A 23,859-nucleotide genomic window follows, 5' to 3' on the forward strand; every position below is an offset into this window, starting at 1 on the left:
TTTTTTTTTTTTTTTTTACAAATGAGAAAAATGAGGCCCAGAGCAGTTAAATAATGTGTCCAAGGTCATCTAGCTCATAAATAGTGGAGCCAGGATAAAAATCCAGGCAGTCTAGTTTCAATGTAGTCATTAAACTACACTACCTCTTAAGATCAGCTTGCATTACTGTGCTTAAAAGGACACAAAAGACCTTTCTTGTTTTTTGAATTTTATTTATTTATTTATTTATTTTTTTCTTTTCGGTACACGGGCCTCTCACTGTTGTGGCCTTTCCCATTGCGGAGCACAGGCTCCGGACGCACAGGCTCAGCGGCCATGACTCACAGGCCTAGCTGCTCCGCGGCATGTGGGATCTTCCCAGACCGGGGCACGAACCTGTGTCCCCTGCATCAGCAGGCAGACTCAACCACTGTGCCACCAGGGAAGCCCTTTAATTTATTTTTTTAAACAGCAGGCTCTTATTAGTTATCCATTTTATACATATGTCAATCCCAATCTCCCAATTCATCACACCACCACCACCATCCCCCCTGCCACTTCCCCCCTTGGTGTCCATACGTTTGTTCTCAATATCTGTGTCTCAACTTCTGCCCTGCAAACTTGTTTTTCTCTTTCTGACTTACTTCACTCTGTATTACAGTCTCTAGATCCATCCACATCTCTACAAATGACCCAATTTCGTTCCTTTTTATGGCTGAGTAATATCCCATTGTATATATGTACCACATCTTCTTTATCCATTTGTCTGTCGATGGGCATTTAGGTTACTTCCATGACCTGGCTATTGTAAATAGTGCTGCAGTGAACATTGCGGTACATGTGTCTTTAAAAGGACACAAAAGACCTTTTGCCACTGGACTCTGAGAGAGACCTGCTGCCTTGTTCCTTCACTTTTGGATCCAGATGATAATGCTACTGTGTTAGTCAGGGTTCCCCAGAGAAAGAGATCCAATAGGAGATAGATGGATGGATGGATGGATGGATAGATAGATAGATAGATAGATAGATATATAGATAGATAGAAATGTACATACGTACATACATACATAAATACATAGAGTTATTATAAGGAATTGGCTCATACAACAATAGAGACTAAGAAGTCCCAAGATCTGCAGTTGGTAAGCTGGAGACCCAGATGAGCTGAAGGTATTGTTCCAGTCTGAGTCCAAGTCTGAAGGCAGGAAAAGACCAGTGTTCTAGCTTGAAGACAGTCAGGCAAAGAGAGTGTATTTTCCCTTTCTCAGCCTTTTTGTTCTATTCAGGCCCTCAACAGATTGGATGAGACCCCACACTGGGGAGGGCAATCTGCTTTACTTAGTCTACTGACTTAAATATTGATCTCATCCAGAAACACCCTCACAGACAAACCTAGAAAAATGTTTATCGAAAAAACTGGGCACCCCATGGCCCATTCAAGTTGACACACTAAAATTAACATCACAGCTTCCTTGAAGACTTTGGACATTGACTTTTCCTAAGACTCATGTTTGATGTTCTTTTTGCTCTTGCCTGCTTTGTCCTGGCTGATCATCTGAGCTTGCCTGGCCACATTTTTTTTCCAGATTAGCATCTTTGAGACCATTCATCCTATCTGGCACCACTAACTGTCCGAATCATACACAACTGAAAAGAAAGCCCTAAGACCTTATTGTTGCCTCACATTTTCAAGTTAAAACAGAAACTCTCTAGCCTTAAAGTTTTAATTCTAAATATTTAATTAAGGAACTTTAGTGTCTTAAAGTTAAATTATGAAATTGGTAGGGTAAAAATTCCATTTTTTAATATTTTATTGAAGTATAGTTAATTTACAATGTTGTGTTAATTTCTGCTGTACGGCAAAGTGATTCAGTTATACATACATATATATATTCTTCTTCATATTCTTTTCCATTATGGTTTATCACAGGATATTGAATATAATAGTTCCCTGTGCTATATAGTAGGACCTTGTTTATCCATCCTATATATACTAGTTTGCATCTGCTAATACCAAACTCACAATCAAAAATTCAATTTTTAATGCATGTGTATGAGTATTATTTAACTTGTGTAGCCTGATTTCATTATTTAAATTGTATAGCTTAATTTTTATTATTTAACTTGTGTACCTATGTGAGAAATCATGTTTTTCAGCACTGTGAGAGTTCTCACAGAGTACATGTGATTATACCATGTTGTGAAAGGTCTTAGTTCATAACTGACTCCTCACACATAGAGACATATTATAAAATGGCTGGAGGTGGTAACAGTAGAAGAGACAGGCTATTCTAAGGAGCTTGGACTTCTATAGACCAAGGTGGGCCCAGGAGATAAGGAAATGGAGACTCAGGTCTGTTGATCCATTTTCTCCAGATTACAAATTGATCAGGCAAGAACACAGATGTGCAAACTCTTAATCCAGTACTCCTTCTGATTCACATTCTTCAGCAGTAACATCCAGTTCAAATGTTCCATTCCAGCTTCCAGAGTTCTTCAAACCTAGTCACTCCAGCCAGAAAGACATCCAACTTCTTCAAAACTCAGCGGACCTCTGCTCTTTGTCTGACCTTGTTACCTTTCCCTGCCTCTTTCTCTTTTCATCTAATTAAGCCTTAACTATTCCTCAAGTTCCAATGACTCCAGCCCTATTCTGCTACCTTCCTTCTCTTTCCCTTACAGGTCTATAAGTATTTTAGCCTATAACTTTCCTGTAATCTGTGCATATCTTATTTCCCCCAAGGAGATGATCTTATACTCTTTTTTCAACTTCTTACTGTGTTGGATAACTATTAGGAGATGAATGAATTAAATTTAGGAGTAAGACAAAGTCTGGGAAAGAGTACAGAATTTGGCTGAAGGAAAGATTGATAATGATTCCAAGCTGAAGGTAAAGCACAAGCAAAGGCAAAGCAGTGGAAGCACTGGGCTTAAATGAAGTGGCAAGTCACCCTTGGGATGAATAAGAAAACTTAGTAGGTAAAGAGGGAAGGAAAACTAATGGAAGACCCATAAGGCAAAAGTTACATATTTCATATTGTACTGCCATGGATTCTTGAATAAGTTTTCCATAAATATTCCCAGAGAAAAGTCCAGGGGAGATGAACTAACATTATAAATCTGGAGAACAGACGAGGGGGAAAGAATGCCGGGCTTGGAGTCAGCAGAGCCGGGTTTGAGTCTGGCACTGCCTCTTTCTCACTTACAACAAAAGATAACTCAACCTCTCTGATGCTTTATAGATGTTTTCTCATCTATAAAATGGATATAATAATACTTATTTTAGGAGCTTCTTGAGAAAACAAATAGAGTAATGTATATAAAAGTGATTAGTTAGCACAATAACTGGCATGTGCTTTTTTTTTTTAACATCTTTATTGGAGTATAACTGTTTTACAATAGTGTGTTAGTTTCTCCTTTACAACAAAGTGAATCAGTTATACATATACATATGTTCCCATATCTCTCCCCTCTTGCGTCTCCCTCCCTCCCACCCTCCCTATCCCACCCCTCTCATGGTCACAAAGCACAGAGGTGATCTCCCTGTGCTATGCGGCAGCTTCCCACTAGCTATCTAATTTACATTTGGTAGTGCATATATGTCCCTGCCACTCTCTCACTTCGTCACAGCTTACCCTTCCCCCTCCCCACGTCCTCAAGTCCATGCTCTAGTAGGTCTGTGTTTTATTCCCATCCTACCACTAATCTCTTCATGACATTTTTTTTCTTAGATTCCATATATATGTGTTAGCATACGGTATTTGTTTTTCTCCTTCTGACTTACTTCACTCTGTATGACAGACTCCAGGTCTATCCACCTCATTACAAATAACTCAGTTTCATTTCTTTTTATGGCTGAGTAATATTCCATTGTATATATGTGCCACATCTTCTTTATCCATTCATCTGTTGATGGACACTTAGGTTGCTTCCATGCCGTGACTGTCTTTAAATAAAAACCATTATTTCTCCTACTGGTTCCTTGGCTGCTGCTTCTGTTGTACAGATCTTCCTCAACTTACCATGGGGTTACGTCCCAGTAAACCCATGGTAAGTTGAAAATATCATCTTTTTTTTTTTTTTTTTTTTTAACATCTTTATTGGAGTATAACTGTTTTACAATAGTGTGTTAGTTTCTCCTTTACAACAAAGTGAATCAGTTATACATATACATATGTTCCCATATCTCTTCCCTCTTGCGTCTCCCTCCCTCCCACCCTCCCTATCCCACCCCTCTCGGTGGTCACAAAGCCTGGCATGTGCTTTGAGAACCAGTTTTCCTGTTACTGTTCTTCTGGGCACATTGTGAGCCCACAGAAAAATAAAGATTCAAGTACTAGAGGTAGAGGGCCTTGAAAGATCATTCTAGTCCATCCCTCACATTGTAAACGTAAAGAAAAGGTATTTAGAGAAGTTGTGTGATTTGAGAACAGGTTCTTGTCTATTCCTCACTGTGCATCCCCAGTGCTGGACATAGTGTCAGACACAGAGTGGGTGCTCGGTAAGTGCTGAATGAATGGAAGAATGTTCCTGAGTCACACCGTCGATGGCAGAGCCAAGGATAGAGACCATTTCTCCCATTGTGACTCACAACTCCAGGGATGGAAACAGTTTTTTTTCACAACACTTCTAAATTCCTCCCCTTTATCTCAGCCCTAGTCTATTACCCTAACACTAGCCTCTCCAATAATGGCTTCCCCAAAGCAAGCAAAAACCTTTTTCTGTCTTGCTTTCTCGGAAACATGCTCATGACAAGATTTCCTGAACAAGGGGAAAAAATGAGAGCAGTAATCAGCCACAGCTGAGTGGTTCTTTGCAATGCAGCCAAAAACTGGGTGCTATCAACCAGTAAGATTGTATACAGAAAAGGGGGGGGCGGGGCAGGGAGACCTGTGAGAAAAGCTTTTTAGTTTTGTCCTGGCATGAAACGCTTAGTTCTCTACACAGTTTATTTTAGAATATCCAAAGAGTTGCTTGGCTACTATTTCATGACTCAAGTATTCCTGCCAGAATCTTTTAGGCTAACCAACTATTAGTTGTCCTTTCTCTTCACTGAAAGAATGGTGATATAAGCCTAAAATTAAAGATTCCTTTCTAGGAGGAAAAAGCAAAATATTTTACCACATTAAAATACCAGGTTTCACCGCATCTGGTATCTGTGCATTTCCTGCATAGGATTCTTACAAAACTTGGGATCTAATCTCTTGTTGTTTAGTTTTGAGGTGATTTGGGCTTCAATTTGGGCACCAACTGGAGCCCTGCCACTCTCCTATTTTCTGGTTTAAGTTCCCATTGATTTAGGAACTTGGGGAAGTTGGCCACACCAGTGGTGTTCCAGTCTCAAGTCCCAGCAGACTGCTACTGCTGCTAATGGGGGCAGAGAAGCCTTGGTGATCACAGGGAAATTCTCATTTGCCTCGTGTGTCTCAACCCATCAGCACAACAGGACAGAGCTGTCTGTGTGGGAAATGAGCTATCAGTGAACCATACAAAATGAAGACGAAAGTGCTGTGCATCAAGGTCTAGCTCAGATCCCTCCTAGCCACTCCAAAGTGGTGAAAAGAAGGAAGAGACTTACCTCAGTGAGGATAGCATCTTACCAAGCTCCCACTTTCCACTTCTTAACAACAGTGTCTTTGAATCAGTTAGCTCGACAGCACGGAAAAGAGCTATATACAGGGCCAGACCCTCTATGACAGCTAGAAATATCCATCTTAGGTAGACGTGGCCCACATTGTGTTCCTGTACCATTTCCAGCTATTTCTCTCATTCCAACCAGCACTGCAACCAGTGACTAACGGGTGATGTGATGACTTTAGTCATATCCATATATCCTTCATGACTTCTTGGTGACCTCAGAGAAGCCTGGCTTAGCAAGTAGAATGAATTGTTGAAGAGAAAGACAAAGATTTCTCCCCAAACATTATGGAATATTATGTTTTATTGCATTCAAATGTGCCACAAGCTTCAATAGCAACACTTCCCGGGATCTGTGTTAACAGGGCTTGACAGGCTTTCAAATATTGTGTCCTTTGTGGTGACAGGAAGAGAGGTCTAATTATTATCCCTGCCAATCTCTCTCTTTGGATGATGCCGTACGTTCCAGTCTATATATTCTTCATGGCCACCCCCTCCTCTATGTTCACTAATGCACTTCTCCCAGGTAGCCCTGGAAGAAGCTTCAGATAGATCTGTCTCTCTCTCTTACATCTCAGAGCACCAACGACCAGAGCCCTCACTTTGCATTTTGCATCTTCTGCCTTATATGCACATGTCTAATATCTATGCACATGTCTAATATCCCTGCCAAGGAACATGAACAGCATCTTATCCATCATGTCCTTTACAGTACAGCACCGTGCTTAGCGCAAAGTATGATGCAACAACCGCTTGTTAATAGACCGAGTAGTTGTCAAATAAGTTGTTTGTAGAATGTAAATTTGTAGTTCCAAAGTGTGGGGGGGGCATAGTCAATACGGTCATTTGTTAAAGATTGCCATATATATCTAAGAACACTGAACAGCCAAACATGAAAAAAAAGTTTCATTTTCCAATGTGAGTAAGGAACTAGAACATAAGATTAGTAAAGCCTGCAGATGTCAGGAAGGCAAGCACGCGTGCCAACTCTGCATGTACTCACCGCGCAATGACTCAGAGCTGCGATCTGCAGAAGCAGGCTGACCCTTCCTAAACTTTACCATTCTTGTCTAGAGTATACTATGTTGTTCTCTTCCTCACCCACTGGCCAAATTACTTATAGCTTCCCCTGTATTATAACGGAGATTTATCTCCTTTTTTTTTTTAAGATTTTTTTCGGGCCTCCCCCTGCTGCGGCCTCTCCCGTTGCGGAGCACAGGCTCCGGAGCGCAGGCCCAGCGGCCATGGCTCACGGGCCCAGCAGCTCCGCGGCACGTGGGATCCCCCCAGACCGGGGCGCGAACCCGGTTCCCCTGCATCGGCAGGCGGACGCGCAACCACTGCGCCACCAGGGAAGCCCCTAAAGATTTTTTTTTATGTGGACCATTTTTAAAGTCTTTATAGAATTTGTTACAATATTGCTTCTGTTTTTTATGTTTTGGTTTTTTTGGCTGCGAGGCATGTGGGATCTTAGCTCCCCGATCGGGATCAAATCCTCACCCCTACACTGGAAGGCGAAGTATTAACCACTAGACCACCAGGGAAGTCCCTATCTCTTTTTTAACCAAGAGAATCACAACTATAATACTTCATTTTTACAACACAATGATCCATAGAGCTACTTGGTTTGTCTAGATTTATTGAGCTAGATGGTGGCTTTACAGCTACAATCCTAAGTAGAGTTTTATGAGCAGTTCATGAAATTCTGTGTGTAAGTCATTTCCTATGATAGGGAACAGAGGAGAAACTAAAATAAGTATGGTTTTTCAGAAAGCATTAAAATTTTTTTCAAACCTTTTCTCCAGAGGGGTACATATGATCTTAGTCCCCTGAGACTCATCATTTTGTCATCTGATTCTTCAAGATCTAAAAATTGTTTCCAGATGTTTTATTTTTTACTACTTAATGTAATAAACATCCTTATACATTTTGGCTACAAAGAGATTGCATTAATCTATGGATGCTAAACGATAGGTGTTTGTTATATTTCTTTATATTTTATCTTCAGTATGGCTAGTATAAAGTTATATTAAACTAATAATAACAACCATTTAAATTTCCATGAGTCCTATCTACAAGAAACGTAAAAAGATGTTAATAAATTCTTCTATTTTTTTTTCCCAACATGGGTTGAAGTGCGATTCAAAAAGGACACAAAGCATTCCTTTAACAGGGAAACTCAGGCACAAGAACTGACCCAGAAAAGCAGAAATTGCACTGTGACTTTTCTGATTCATGGCTGCTTTTCCACTAGAACCCCTGCTTATTGATGACACTTAAGACCACATAACATTTTTTTCAAATACGAAATGCAGCAACAATTTTTTTACCATACACAGTACATAGCACTTTATAGTTTTACAAATGATAGTCTAGTGGTTAAGAGCCTGGTCTTCAGAATTAGGTGGATCAAGGTTCTAATCTTGCCCCAGACATTTTCTATGTGACCTTAGGCAAGCTACTTACTCTGTCTTAGCATCATTTTCAGTGGTGTGTGGAGCCAGCTTATACTAGCTTGCAAGAGCAGATTGTTAAAATTTTAGGAACTATGGAAGCCAGTTGTTAAACACAGCTAGTTAAAAGATTAAATCATATAAACTTAAAATTAAATAAACTATATTAACGAGTGTAGTGAATACCCAAACTCATGACCTTCTAATTATTTTACCACATGTTACCATTATCTATGCTCTTGAAGATATGTATGTTTATTATATCTGTATGGTGACAGTATTACATAAGGCACATTTCTTCCTATCTCTCTGTTCAGTGACCTCTTGTTGTTAGCTTGAAATAGGCCATGGTGAGAGGTTTTTTTTTTTGTTTTGTGGTATGCGGGCCTCCCTCTGTTGTGGCCTCTCCCGTTGCGGAGCACAGGCTCCGGACGCGCAGGCCCAGCGGCCATGGCCCACGGGCCCAGCCGCTCCGCGGCATGTGGGATCCTCCCAGACCGGGGCGCGAACCCGGTTCCCCTGCATCGGCAGGCGGACGCGCAACCACTGCGCCACCAGGGAAGCCCCGATGGTGAGAGTTTTTACACCATGCAAGTCAGCAACCACTGTAACTCAGGGATTTGCGTGTTCCTATCCAGTTGTTAGATGTTTACCAACAGACCGGTGTTCAGTTTCCACATCTCAAAAATGGGAATAGTGATACTGACCTCATGTAGTTATTTATAAATATTAAATGAGATAATAAATGTAAAACACTTTCTTCAACACCTAGGTCATAGCCAATACCCAACAAATGGTAGCAGTTATTATTACCATCCATTAAAATATAGAATAAGGGAAAATGTAATCAAATAAATATTAAGTGAATTACAAGTTTGAATTTAGCTGTTACCAATTTATTTTGGTACATAACCTGTTTATTCACAACTGGTTTAGCTGGTCACTCAACTCTTACTGTTCCATTTACCTCCTGCTGATAAACTACCAAATCTGTACCTCCACTCCCAGCTCTGCTCCAAGGACCAGACTTCCACTTTCAATTAGTTCTTGTCATTGACAACCAGGTATATCACAGGAACCTCAAATTCAGCTTTTCCAAAATAACATTCATTATTCTTTTCCCCCAGTCTTACTCCTTCTTTAGTTATCTTGGTTAGTCATACAGAAACACAAAATCCTAAAGCTGAAAGAGATCTCAGAGATCATCTAACCATTCTACAGAAGAGAGAACTGAAGCAGAAAAAGCAAGTAAATGTCCAGGGTTGCACAAGTGCTTAGTGGCATAGCAAGGACTAGATCCCGGGTCTCTTAACTTCAGTTTGGGGATCCTTTCACCATCCTACTGCCTTCTGCTGTATGAGAGAGAGAGTGAGAGAGATTGCTCTGCTTATGCAGTCTCTGTTCCATTTGGCTGATACATTCATCCCTGGATGTGCCTCTGTGGCTTTCTCCCAGCTCCACCACAAACCCCAGGGGTGAATAAGTAAGACCTTCCATGATCTTTGCCTCTCTGAAAGGGGAGGTTGGAATTTATGTAGCCTAGAGAGAACTGAAATGACCTTAGAATCTTCCAGTTTGCAGTTTCCACAGTGTACCTTTAAGATTCATGGGTCCCAGAGAGATTTAATAGTACAGGAACTACTGATAAACCATTATTACTATATTGAGTATCCCAATCATTTGAACATTTCTGGGATGCTGTCCCTTTTCATTTCTGTTGACTTGTGTAGTAACTGAAAAATAATTGATGAAAACATACTTTCACTTTAGTATTTTGTAGTTTCCTAGGCTCTTTTCTCCCTGTAAATTGAAAGAAATGTCAGACCCAACTCTTACCAAGAAAAGATCATCAGACCTTGCTGTAGCAAGTTGCCAACTTCTCAGATACTAACAAGCCTCCTGAGCTTCCACCTGAAGAACCTGGCTAGCCATACCCTGAAATTGGCTGCAGTTTCATTCATTCATTCTTGAAACATTGATCAAAGTCCTACTATGTGCCAGGTATTTATTATGCACTGAGGATACAGATACAGATAAATAAGGCACCATCCTGACCATCAAGGAGCTCACAGTGGGGCATAGAGCAGACAAATAAGCAGACCATCAAATACATAGAGAATGCTTAGCGGAAGTGGAATGAAGGGATCTTAACCCAGCTTGGGTTAGGGGAAAGGAGGGGTCAGCAAGGGGTTCCTAGAGAAGGTTGTGATTGAGCAGAGCCTCAAAGGGTATGTGAAAGTTAACCTGGTGAATGGGAGAAAGGGAAAGTATGAGGGTGTTTAGTCAGAGGGCAAAGAGTGAGCCTAGTGGAAGTACTTAGGCTGGAAATGAAGAGCACGGGAACAGAGAGGCAGAAACTGTTGTAAGCTCTCTTGCTCTCTGGTTTAACTTAAATCTTAAATCTGAACATGTAAATCTGTACCTTGGCCCAAACTCCCCACTCTTCATCTGGCTCCTTTTCCCACTCCATGTTCAGAGTTACTGATTTCTGGGCATTTGGGTTTCAACCAGAGATTGGCTTCAGCCTAGCCTTCCTTCCCAGCATAGCTGTGATTATTCCATGCCTAGCTTCCTACATAATGCTATAACCCACTGCTAAACACAACTGGAGATACATGAATCTGTAGGAAAAGTGGCTACCCAAGGCAATATCAACATGAGAACCCTTGGAGTTACACACAAACAGAGCAGAGGGTAAAGGAAAAGCATAACCAGGAATCACTGCCCTCCTAATTGGCACTTTCTCATGTACATGTAAGATAGACTTATCCTTTCCATTAAAACTCTTAATCATACCCGTATTTTCTTCTTTGAGATTTTGAAAGAAACAAGATCATATTTTAGAGAGCTCTGATATGAACATGGAACTAATATGGATCTCTTTGGAGCATTTTAGCTGATGCATTTTTATCCACTTATTCATTCATTTGGGGGTATGTGGGAAAGACTTAAAGGAGGTGAGAAAGCCATACAGGTAGCTGCAGAAAGAGTGTTCCCGGCAAGGAAAACAGCCAGTGCAAAAAACCCGAAGGCAAGAGCTTGTGTGTTGAAAGAACATCAAGGAAGCCAGTGTGGCTGGAGCAGAGTTGGTAAGAGGAAGAGTAGTAGGAAGTGGTGTCAGAGAGACAATTAGGGAAGGAGGTAGATTATATGCGATCCTGAAGGTCCTTCCAAGGCTTTTGTTTTATTGAGTAAATAGGAAGACTTGCCAGGTATTTGAACTGAGGCAGAACATTGACTTGGGTTTTCAAAAGACCATTCTAGATGCTGCTGTGTTGGGAGGAAACTTTAGAGGTTGAAGTGCAAGCACAGAGACCAGTTAGGAAGCTATCACAATAATCCGGGCAAGAAATGATGGTGACCTGGACTTGGGTAGTAACTGTGAAAATGGTGAGGAGTGGTCAGATCCTGGAGGGATTCTGAAGTAACAGTCAGCTGGACTTCCGGACAGAGTGCATGTGGAGTGTGAGAGAAAAAGTCAAGAATATTGTATTAGTTGGCTAGGTCTGCTGTAACTAAGTACCACAAACTGGTGGCTTAAACAACAGAAATTTGTTGTCCAACAGTTCTGGAGGCCAAAAGGTCCAAGATCGCAGTGTTAGCGGGGTTGGCTCCGTCAACGTGAGGGAAGGATATGGTTCAGGCCTCTCTCATTGGTTTGTAGATGGCTGTCTTCATGTTTACATGGTGCTCTCCAGTATGCATGTGTCCGTGTCCAAATTTCCCCTTTTTATAAGAGAATCAGTCACATTGGATTAGGGCCCACCCTAATGATCTCATCTTAACTAATTACATCTGTAATGACTTGATTTCCAAACAAGGTCACATTCTAAATACCAGGGGTTAGGAATTCAACATATTAATTTGGAGGGGATACAATTCAGTCTGTAACAGATGACTCCAAGACTTTTGGCCTAAGCAGCTGTAAACATGGAGCTGTCATTAACTGAGATAGGAAAGGCCGAAGGTGGAACAAGGAGTTACCTTTTAGAGCAGGGATTTTTTTTTTTTTTTTTTTTAAGATTTAAGAGTCTAGGGACTTCGCTCATGGTCCAATGGTAAAGAATCCGCCTTGCCATTCAGGGGACGCAGGTTTGATCCCTGGTCAGCGAAGTAAGATCCCACGTGCCGCGCGACAACTAAGCCCGCGTGCCACAACTGCTGAGCTTGCGTGCCTCAACTAGAGCCTGCGTGCTGCAACTAAGACCCGATGCAGCCAAAAATAAATAAAATAAATGAATAAATTTTTAAAAAGATATGAGTCTAAAATTCGAGAGAGAACTCTGGGTTGAAGATATATATTATCTATCATATATATGTGTCTGTGTATGTATACATAATATGTGTATATGTATATATATGTACATGCATATATACATATATTACCTCTCTCTATATATAACATATATAAGTACTCCTATATACATATATACTCCTATAAGCACATATACATGCACATGTATATATGCATATATAAACATACTCCTATGTGCATACATTACATATATATGTGTATATATGTATGTGAGCATATATTTGTGTGTGTATATTATGCATATACATATGTAATGATTTTATATATACATTATATATATTTTTTCTATATATAAATATATGAGTGTTTGTTGTTGGGTTTTTTTGGCATAATTTTAGATTTATAGAAAATTTGCAAAGATAATACAGAGATTTCCCACATACCCCTTACCCAGCTTATCCTGATGTTAACATCTAAAATAACCATGGTACATTTGTCAAGACTAAAAAATTAACATTGTTACAGTGCTATTAACTAAACTACAAATTCTATTCCTGTTTCACCAGTTTTTCTATAATGTCCTTTTTCCTGTTCTAGGATCTAGTGCAGGATACCATATTACATTTTAAAATTTCTAATTGACATGTGTTGAATTTTTGACATCAGATGGTACAAAACTAGATACAGTCCAGGATATATATATGATATAAAGCAAGGATTAGCATTCTCTGAGGCCTGTATATTAAAGATTTCTATGATTATGAGGGCTGGTTGGCTGCACCATATTTCCTTCCCTTCCATTTTTAAGTCGCTGTCCATTGCCATACTCTGTAGCCCCAGTAAAAGAACAGGAAATAAAACCATATATCCTACTTTTGAAACGCTAGTGACCTCTGGTCTGAAACCATGCATGGCAGACACCAGTGTCCTCTAAAGAAAGAGGGAAAGTCAAACTGACCACAAGCCAGAGCTGACAGATCACGTGAGAATGAGGGGTTTGTCTGGATGTTCACTACTCAGTCTTCTGCTCTCACTGGAACTGCAGATCTTGGCTTTGTAGAGCCCATGGCAACAGTTTTCAGCTAGGGTGCTTCTGTAATTTTCACTACCCACTTTCAATAGGGCACAGCCATGTTGTCATAAAAGGAACCGAGACACCCACATGAACAGATTCGTTGGTATTGTAGAGTGTCTCTGGGGGAGCACCTCAGACAGGAAGTGGAAAGTCGGACCTTACATTCTGGTCAGGAACCTGTCCTCTGAGCCTTCTCCCAGTGATGGCTGTGTTCCTGATGCTGAGTGCTGCAGCAGAGGTTGCTGGAAGCAGGTGGCTAATTCTGTATGGGTTTCCGGGCTTGTCTGAAGGAGGGGTCCCTGAGGACAGGAGGCTGATGGTTCATCTCTCACCACGGTTTGTCTAGTCAGGGATTCAGTTCCCTGGCTCCAGCTCTGGTGATAGTATACTGAAATTCCACACCTTCGCCTTACTCTTTTCTGCTAACCCTGCTCATAGCAGTTCACACACTTCCCTTGACTGGCTAGGAAGGCAGAGAAGAAGGAAGCCACTGCTGAAAAAGGTCAACCTGAGCCATACAGAGAACAGAAAATGAGTATAGATAAAGGAAAATTGTTCTGCTGTTAGAAGGCAGTTGAGGATGATGACATTATTATTGGACTATCTTTATTGTACCTAGATGCTGTTAATACCTTTTTCACACTGTTGTTGATGGCAATTGTTGGTCTTTCATCTCTCTTTTGCTGTGATAGCTCCTTATTGGAGTTCTTTTTCTTGATTTAATGTAAGAACACCTTTGGGTTTCCACTCCAACTTTTTTTTTCTTTTGTATGCAGAGAGAGGAGTTTCTTCCTATTTCTTCTTTATTAGAACCTATCTTCCCAAAACCTCCTGCTTACTGATCCAGTGGTCTTCACTTTCTCTGTAGATGTCTTGTGGCAAGAAGGGAAGGCCTCCGGAGCAGTGTACAGTAGGGAGAAGGAGCTCACCGAACTCCTTGTGAAGGTGAGTGAGTGCCCAGTCTTTGAAGGGAGTGTGTGGCCCTGCCGGTTTAGATTACCGCATTTTTTTCCTCCTTATTTTTGTAATTAAAAAAAATTACTTAATGAAAGTTTATTGTTAAAATAAAACTAAAGAGGTTTAGAAAGTGTCTCTTTACCCAAACATAGGCGAATATGCGTAATATTGTCAAAGACATCTTCAAACTGTAAAAAAGTAAAATGTTACTTATGTTTCCAGGCTTCATAGACGCCCTGTGTAGAAGGCAGATTTAGGGAAGATATTCCATCATTTGAGATTTTTAATGACAAGTTATATTTTGTTGGATCAGAAGAGACAAAGGATGGAAACTGGGTCATAATTTCCTGTACTACCTGAGTCTCAAATCACATGATCTGAGAATGGGCAGTGGTCTCAATTATAATTCAAATAATTCTCATTTTTTGTTGACTTTAAAATTGCCTTTAGCTTTTTCCATTTCTAATCAAATTTATTTCTTAAACCCCACTTTGTCATATAAAATTGGCATTGGACTGCTGGTCTCTAAGGTCTTTGTGTTTGATTATTGTAACTATGAAACTGCCCATACCTTACTATTATATTATAGGTTTTGCTCAGCTGTATCTTGACATAATACCTGACCTTACTTCTATGCTTAAGAATCTTTCAGTGGCTTTCCATTTACAGGACAAAACTCAAGCGGCTTATGCAGCAGGAAATACAAGTCCCTTCGTGAGCCAGCTCCCACCTATTTTTTTTCAACCATTCCTGTTATTTTCCCACATGAACACTAACTACTGCCTTTTCTCTTCACAGAGTACACCTTGCTCCTATGTTGTTTTCCTTTCCGTCCTGTTCTTAATGATGAATTCTATTCATGTCTCAAGGTTCCACTCAACAGATAACCTCCAGACCACTCAGGATGTTTGTTATTCCCTCTTTAAGGCTCCTTACCCTCATGTACATATGTACATCTGGTATCTCACTTAAAATAGTTGTTCCAGACACTCTACTAAGTGGTTCACATGCGTTATCTTATTTACTTATAGCTAGAACCCCATCAGGTAGGTACTATGATTATCCCCTTTAGCATATGTGGAAACTGAGCCTTAGACAGGTTATTTGACCTAAGAATACACAGCTAGAAGTGATAGGTAAAGCTAAGATTTCAAACTGGGTCTGTTTGGTGTTTTAGTCTGTGCTGTTAACCACATTTATACTTCCTCTCTTACCACATTGTAAAATAATTTTTATGCCTGTCTGTCTCCTCCACTATATTTTGATCTTCTTTAGATTAGGGAACAGTCAACCTGAGCCATACAGAGAACAGAAAATGAGTATAGATAAAGGAAAATTGTTCTGCTGTTAGAAGGCAGTTGAGGATGATGACATTATTATTGGACTATCTTTATTGTACCTAGATGCTGTTAATACCTTTTTCACACTGTTGTTGATGGCAATTGTTGGTCTTTCATCTCTCTTTTGCTGTGATAGCTCCTTATTGGAGTTCTTTTTCTTGATTTAATGTAAGAACACCTTTGGGTTTCCACTCCAACTTTTTTTTTCTTTTGTATGCAGAGAGAGGAGTTTCTTCCTATTTCTTCTTTATTAGAACCTATCTTCCCAAAACCTCCTGCTTACTGATCCAGTGGTCTTCACTTTCTCTGTAGATGTCTTGTGGCAAGAAGGGAAGGCCTCCGGAGCAGTGTACAGTAGGGAGAAGGAGCTCACCGAACTCCTTGTGAAGGTGAGTGAGTGCCCAGTCTTTGAAGGGAGTGTGTGGCCCTGCCGGTTTAGATTACCGCATTTTTTTCCTCCTTATTTTTGTAATTAAAAAAAATTACTTAATGAAAGTTTATTGTTAAAATAAAACTAAAGAGGTTTAGAAAGTGTCTCTTTACCCAAACATAGGCGAATATGCGTAATATTGTCAAAGACATCTTCAAACTGTAAAAAAGTAAAATGTTACTTATGTTTCCAGGCTTCATAGACGCCCTGTGTAGAAGGCAGATTTAGGGAAGATATTCCATCATTTGAGATTTTTAATGACAAGTTATATTTTGTTGGATCAGAAGAGACAAAGGATGGAAACTGGGTCATAATTTCCTGTACTACCTGAGTCTCAAATCACATGATCTGAGAATGGGCAGTGGTCTCAATTATAATTCAAATAATTCTCATTTTTTGTTGACTTTAAAATTGCCTTTAGCTTTTTCCATTTCTAATCAAATTTATTTCTTAAACCCCACTTTGTCATATAAAATTGGCATTGGACTGCTGGTCTCTAAGGTCTTTGTGTTTGATTATTGTAACTATGAAACTGCCCATACCTTACTATTATATTATAGGTTTTGCTCAGCTGTATCTTGACATAATACCTGACCTTACTTCTATGCTTAAGAATCTTTCAGTGGCTTTCCATTTACAGGACAAAACTCAAGCGGCTTATGCAGCAGGAAATACAAGTCCCTTCGTGAGCCAGCTCCCACCTATTTTTTTTCAACCATTCCTGTTATTTTCCCACATGAACACTAACTACTGCCTTTTCTCTTCACAGAGTACACCTTGCTCCTATGTTGTTTTCCTTTCCGTCCTGTTCTTAATGATGAATTCTATTCATGTCTCAAGGTTCCACTCAACAGATAACCTCCAGACCACTCAGGATGTTTGTTATTCCCTCTTTAAGGCTCCTTACCCTCATGTACATATGTACATCTGGTATCTCACTTAAAATAGTTGTTCCAGACACTCTACTAAGTGGTTCACATGCGTTATCTTATTTACTTATAGCTAGAACCCCATCAGGTAGGTACTATGATTATCCCCTTTAGCATATGTGGAAACTGAGCCTTAGACAGGTTATTTGACCTAAGAATACACAGCTAGAAGTGATAGGTAAAGCTAAGATTTCAAACTGGGTCTGTTTGGTGTTTTAGTCTGTGCTGTTAACCACATTTATACTTCCTCTCTTACCACATTGTAAAATAATTTTTATGCCTGTCTGTCTCCTCCACTATATTTTGATCTTCTTTAGATTAGGGAACATATCTTACCATTTTTCCATTTTCTATTGTTGTGTCTGATACCTGGAAACTTTTGTTTGTTGTGTGATTCTTTTTTTATATGAGTGTTTGTTGTTGTGGGTGATATTTAAAGCGATGATCTAGGTGACATCACCAAGTGTGTGATGAGAAGAAAAGTAGACCAAGAACTGAACCTTGGGGCTCTCTATGATTAAGAGATTAAGGGGTTCGAGAGAAGAGGTGACTGAGGCACCTTTAGAAACATTGTCAGAAATAAGAGAAAGAGCCAGAGCTATAGCACAATATCATTTATGAGGATTAAAATCCACACACAGAACCACAATATAAGAATGCAAGAATACATTGATATATATATTAATATATTCCTTTTTGTTGCTAGAGAAAGACTTTTATGTTTTGCTCATTTTTTAAATTGAAGTATAGTTGAATTACAATATAGTGTTAATTTCAGGTGTACAGCATAGTGACTTAGTTTTCTTTCAGATTATATTCCATTATAGGTTATTATAAGATATTGGGTATAATTCGCTATGCTATACAGTAAATCCTTGTTGCTTATCTATTTTATGTATAGTAGTTTGTATCTGTTAATCCCATACTCCTAATTTGTCCCTCCCCCTCCCCTTCCCCTTTTGTAACCATAAATTTGTTTTGTATGTCTGTGACTCTGTTTCTCTTTTGTATATACATTCATTCGTATTATTTTTTAGATTTATATCATATGTCATTATCATATAGATTTGTCTTTCGCCATCTGACTTATTTCACTAAGCATAATATTCTCTAGGTCCTTCCACATTGCTGCAAATGACAATATTTCCTTTTTTATGGCTGAGTAATATTCCGTTGTGTATGCGTGTGTATATATATGTGTGTGATATATATGTGTGTAAATATATATATACACACACAACAGATGATTGGCTTAAGAAAATGTGATATATATATATATATAAAATCTGTTGATGGGCACTTGGGTTGCTTCTGTGTCTTGACTATTAAATAGTGCTGCTATGATCATTGGGGTACAAGTATCTTTTCAAATGAAAGTTTTAAGAATATATTCGTATATGGAACCACATAAAACAAATTAGAGGATTTGCTTGTGTAGAAAAAGGGGAACATGAGTTGGAAATGTGGATAAAAGGGAATAAATAAAACAAGAGATCAACCTTGCATGGACTGATGATTAAAGTGTGCCATGAATTGAGGAGTGTGATTAAATCTGTTCCTGGTACCTGAGTTCCAAAATAAGTAAAATAAAATAAATCTAGTATGAAATAAAATAGAAATCCCTGGTTATGTTTCTTCCCTTGAGTACTTTTCCTCTCCTGAAAAATACTGCAGAGAACACACAATATTTTTAAACCTCTCTTCTTATTTTCTTTTAGTGAAAGTAGTCACCAGTGATGGATTCTAAATGTTTGATTAAAATAGTTGAAAAGAGGGAAGTTTAATGAAACCTGCTTGCTATGGAAGTGAATATAAGATGACTTAAATACTTATTGCTAATTTCTGAGAAGGGAAGAGTACTCATCAGCATAGAAGCCCACTCTAGGTTTGAATGTTGTTCTCCTACCTCTCCTGTACTGCACTTTAATAATAGTGTTGCTATGAAAATAAATTATGTGGGTAAATATAGGGAGTAAGTATGTGGAGCCACAGCATTAGCTTTCCTGAAGAAATCACATCCACATGAGTTTTCTAAATCATAATTATTAGGATTGACACAGCCAATTTAGGAAACTAACGATGATATCAACAAAAGCCAAACATACACGTACTTCACACGCAGCCCATTTGATTCCTATGTGTATACTCAACAGAAATACATTCTGTGTTCACCAAAGGACATGTATATAGCACTTTGTGCACTTTTCTGTATATTATACTTACCCTCAAAAAAGTCATTAGGGAATGCCTTTGCTCAGTATGTCCCAGCTGTCAGTGCCAGCAAAACAGGAAGCAGATTTAATCCGGTTTCTTGGGTGTTAAGGATTGCTTTGTGGTCAGTCACAGGCATGCTCAAAGCAACAAATTCAGGTACATGGTAGAATACAAGCATGTGAAGAGCTATGAGAAACCTTCACAACTTCCTCTCTTGGGCCTTAGTTTTTTCCTTGAGAAAGGCTTTCCATCAAAGTGTTCAAAACCCCAACTAAAAGCTAAATAGGAGTCACATCCTCAACAGTTGTACCAGTCAGCTTCCTTGAGTCACAATGACCCAACATAAACTAGCGTAGGTAAAAAGGGAATTAGTGGTATCTCTAACTGAAAGTCCAGCTAAGCAAAAATATACCATCTCTCCTTCTCAAACACAGCATCTCTCCCTCTTGAAGGTCAGCCTCTTTGTGATGATTTTATTCTTTCCCATTGCAGACAAATTTCCTCCATGTTCCTGAGCAAGAGAACCACAAACCAGCCTAGACTTACACATTCCAGGCCCTGCAACCTCAGAATAGACTGAATTTATTTTTCCCAATGTTGAGCACCTAAAAGAGTTCTGAATAGTTCTGCTAAGGTCATGCTCTCCCTGGAAAAATCATAGCCACTGCACATGGAATTTAGGAATGTCTATGCCTGGGCCAAATGATAGCGGCCATTGGAAAACACTATTAGTAATCTAATAATAATAGCTAATGGTGGCTAAGCATTTACTATATGAAGCCATCATTCTAAGACTCTTATATGTATCAAATAATTTCATTCACACAACACACTTAGGAAGTTACTAGTATTTTCCCCATTTCATAGATAAGGAAAGTGAGGTATACAGAAAGCTTAGGTAACCTGCCCCAGTCCCATACCTAGTAAATAGCAAACTCAAGATTAAAATGCAGGTGCCCCAGAACCGATGCTTCCAATTACTGTGGTGTGTTGCTTTCAAGGTGCCACGACTGACCGCTCCCCAGAACCACAAGGGAAGGAGAGGAGTGGTTCCTCTCTCTTATATTCGACAAATATCTGACAAATGTCTACCATGAGTTAGGTCACACATCATTCCTTAGAGCATAGAAAAAGATGGATCTATTCACTGTCGCCAAATGTCTCCCAGATTATAGATGACAAAGGAGCACAGGAAAGAGTACCTTCTTTACGTGATAAAACCATTTTGTCTCCAGAGTCTTTCCAAATTGTGTTTAAACATGGTTTTTAAGAAACTATTTTATGGCATAAGGTTAGATTTTATAACTTTGAGTAAGTAGCAAATATAAAAGCAAACAAATTAAATTTGTTCAACTGATTCAGCCGGAATCATTTTGTTAAATGAGTGTAGATTTTTTTTTTTCTTCTGAAACTACTATAATGAAAATGTTGCACTCAGGCTCTGAAGAAATTTTTTTAGAGAAATATACTAATAGGTTTTCTTTTTTTATCACCAGCTGTGTCAGGCACTTAACTTACATTATCTCCAATGTTCCCCAGTTTGAAAGAGATTTTTTAAGTAATTTGAAAAAAAAAATTTTTAACATCTTTATTGGAGTATAATTGCTTTACAATGGTGTGTTAGTTTCTGCTTTACAACAAAGTGAATCAGTTATACATATACATATGTTCCCATATTGAAAAATATTTTAACAGTGGCGACCTGTTGGGATAAGAATGCTGTCATTCAACAGATATTTATTAAGTGCCTGTGTATGGTTTAACTTTGCCTGGTACTCAAAGAAATACAAATTGAAAATATAAAATATCATATTCCGTCCGGAGCCTGTGCTCCGCAACGGGAGAGGCCACAACAGTGAGCCCCGCGTACCGCAAAAAAAAAAAAAAAAAAAAAAAAAAAAAAAAAATCATATTCAATGTCAAATTGGCAACATTTTTTAATATATATTTATGAAGAGAACAAACTATTTTACATTTATGGTAAGTGTAAACTGACAATCTTTGTAGGGTATGGATGGCCTTAAAAATAACTATATCCGCTGACCATTTCACTTCTAAAAATTTGTACCAAAAAATTGCATAGACATATGCAAAGATATGGCTATAATAATTTTCCTCACAGGTTATTTATGATAACAAAAAAAATGGTAGGCCAAAAAAAAAAGAATTGTAGACCAATAATGAATGGTTAAATACATATTGGTATTTTGATACAATGAAATACTATATAGCTATTAAAAGTAAGTTACAGGAAAAATATTTAATGGAATAAAGAGATATTCACTTTATAAAACATTAAATGAAAGATATGTGTACTATATAATCCATTTCAGTTTTTAAAAAGTCTAGACAGGCATAGAATAAAGACCCTGAAATTCTAGTAGTGTTTATTATTTCTGGTGATGAATTTTCAGGTAATTTAAATTTTTTTCTCCTGTTTTTTTTTTTTTTTTTAATTAATTAATTTATTTATTTATTTTTGGCTGTGTTGGGTCTTTGTTGCACACGGGCTTTCTCTAGTTGGGGCAAGCAGGGGCCACTCTTCGTTGTGGTGCACAGGCTTCTCACTGTGGTGGCCTCTCTTGTTGCAGGGCACAGGCTCTAGGCACGCGGGCTTCAGTAGCTGTGGCTCGCGGGCTCTAGAGCGCAGGCGCAGTAGTTGCGGTGCACGGGCTTACTTGCTCCACGGCACGTAGGATCTTCCCGGACAAGGGCTCGAACCCGTGTCCCCTGCAATGGCAGGCGGATTCTTAACCACTGTGCCACCAGGGAGGTCCCTTTTTCTCCTTTTTCCTTGTATTTTTCTGCATTTAGCGTGTAATAAGAAAAAAAGCAGGTTTTTTTAAAAGTGAAAAAAGAAAACTCAAAGTGGCAAGTATCTGGGTAGAAATTTGCGGAGGCTGGTGAGAGAGCTCACTGGAGCAGCCCTATCCCAGTTCAGGCCAAGTGTGAGCAGAGGCTTTTTCAAGGAGGAGAAACTGGGCAGAGGCATCACCTCAACCCCATCAGAGATGATGACATGCAGGGGAACGTGCAAGTGCTGGTACTCATTAGGAAATCGGTCATATTACTTAGTGCACCCTACAGTGTTTATCCAATCCCATAAGAATGCAGAATATTTCTAAAACATATGTAATTGATTTTCACTGTTCTTTTTTTTTTTTTTTTTTTTTTTTTTTTTTTTTTTTTTGCGGTACGTGAGCCTCTCACTGTTGGGGCCCCTCCCGCTGCGGAGCACAGGCTCCGGACGTGCAGGCTCAGGGGCCATGGCCCACGGGCCCAGCCGCTCCGCGGCATGTGGGATCTTCCCAGACCGGGGCACGAACCCGTGTCCCCTGCATCGGCAGGCGGACTCTCAACCACTGCGCCACCAGGGAAGCCCTCACTGTTCTTTGTAGTCCTCCATCATCCACTTATTTATTTTTTCTAACAAATATCGTTCAAATTCTTTCACAATACTGTATACATCTTTCCTTTTTGGGGCAGCTCTGACTGCATTAACATTTAGCCCTTGACATAATTCATTTATGTTAATCCAGAGCTTCCAAAAAACAGAGATGCTATTTGACTCATCATGGCGCCCAGTATGCAGCAGGCACTCAATAAACACCAGTGTAAAGCATTTAGTTGTAAGGCTTCTATTCTCAACTTTTTGTTTTATTAGGGCCTTTTTCCTTGATCATATATACTAACACATGACTTCACAGTGCAAAATTCCAAACATAAAAAGAAAATACATTTTACTTTCCAAGGGAAGAACCTGAAAAACCTGTAAATAGTCAAATTTCCTTCTTTGAAACCATTTTATACTGTCGTATCAATGCAAGTAGGTCTGGAAGGGTGAAACTATCCTCACACCCAGAGCTAGGGAGGTAGATAGAGCCTCCTCAAAAGATTTATTTAATAAGTCCCTCAGAAGCAGTAACATCCAAGATTCACTGCTTCTCTGAAGTTACAGCAGCAGTTACCATTATTAAAATATCTGTGGTTCATAATGAGCCCGTTTCTTACAAAGTTTCAAATGGTACAATTTCCAGTGCCTGACACCTAGGGTTAAATCTCTCGAGTAATTAAATTACTAAATGAACAAATGCAAATGGAAGACGGAAGAACAAAAAAAACCTAACGTTATTTTGCATAATGATGTGAAGTACTAATGTCACTGTGGTTTGAGACTTACAAATTAAGGGTCAGTTAGGAAAAGAAATCTATTCTTTAGAAATACATTCAGACCAAACTCAAATACCTACTTGAGGCAGGCAGGCAATGCAGTGAAGTGGTAGCAGTCCCAGAGTAAGTGCATGTGTGGACGTTACTGAGTGGAGGAGAGGGCAGCATACCGAGGAGAGGGCTCCATCTCAAGGGGGTGAGGCTGACTCAGCTCCAGCCCATTTTGCCATGTGGGAAAGCAGGCCCAATTTTGCTAGTTCTTCTGGTTTCTTAAGAGAAGCTTGAAGTTTAGATTTTTATTTGAAAACTCCAAAATTCCAAATGTTGGCTCAAAATTTAAAGACAGACTGTGTCTATATGTTTTGCATATATATCTAGCCAGAGGGTCATCAATTTGAAACCTCTAATTTTGGCTTTAGT

General features: G+C 39.2%; 2 protein-coding genes across 2 annotated transcripts in view; one reads left to right on the top strand and one right to left on the bottom strand.

Annotated features, from left to right (window-relative positions):
* The window catches only part of FAM185A (family with sequence similarity 185 member A), a 153,600-nt gene extending 139,256 nt beyond the window's left edge, over nucleotides 1–14,344 (top strand). The window contains exon 9 of the transcript XR_008617452.1: nucleotides 14,268–14,344. The gene's annotated coding sequence lies outside the window, so the exon portion shown is untranslated. The remainder of the gene's footprint in view (nucleotides 1–14,267) is intronic.
* Nucleotides 1–23,859, bottom strand: part of FBXL13 (F-box and leucine rich repeat protein 13) — a 192,261-nt gene that overhangs the window by 62,517 nt on the left and 105,885 nt on the right. The window lies entirely within an intron of this gene.

Source organism: Physeter macrocephalus, chromosome 5 (assembly GCF_002837175.3).
Source record: "Physeter macrocephalus isolate SW-GA chromosome 5, ASM283717v5, whole genome shotgun sequence".
NCBI classification, from domain to species: domain Eukaryota; kingdom Metazoa; phylum Chordata; class Mammalia; order Artiodactyla; family Physeteridae; genus Physeter; species Physeter macrocephalus.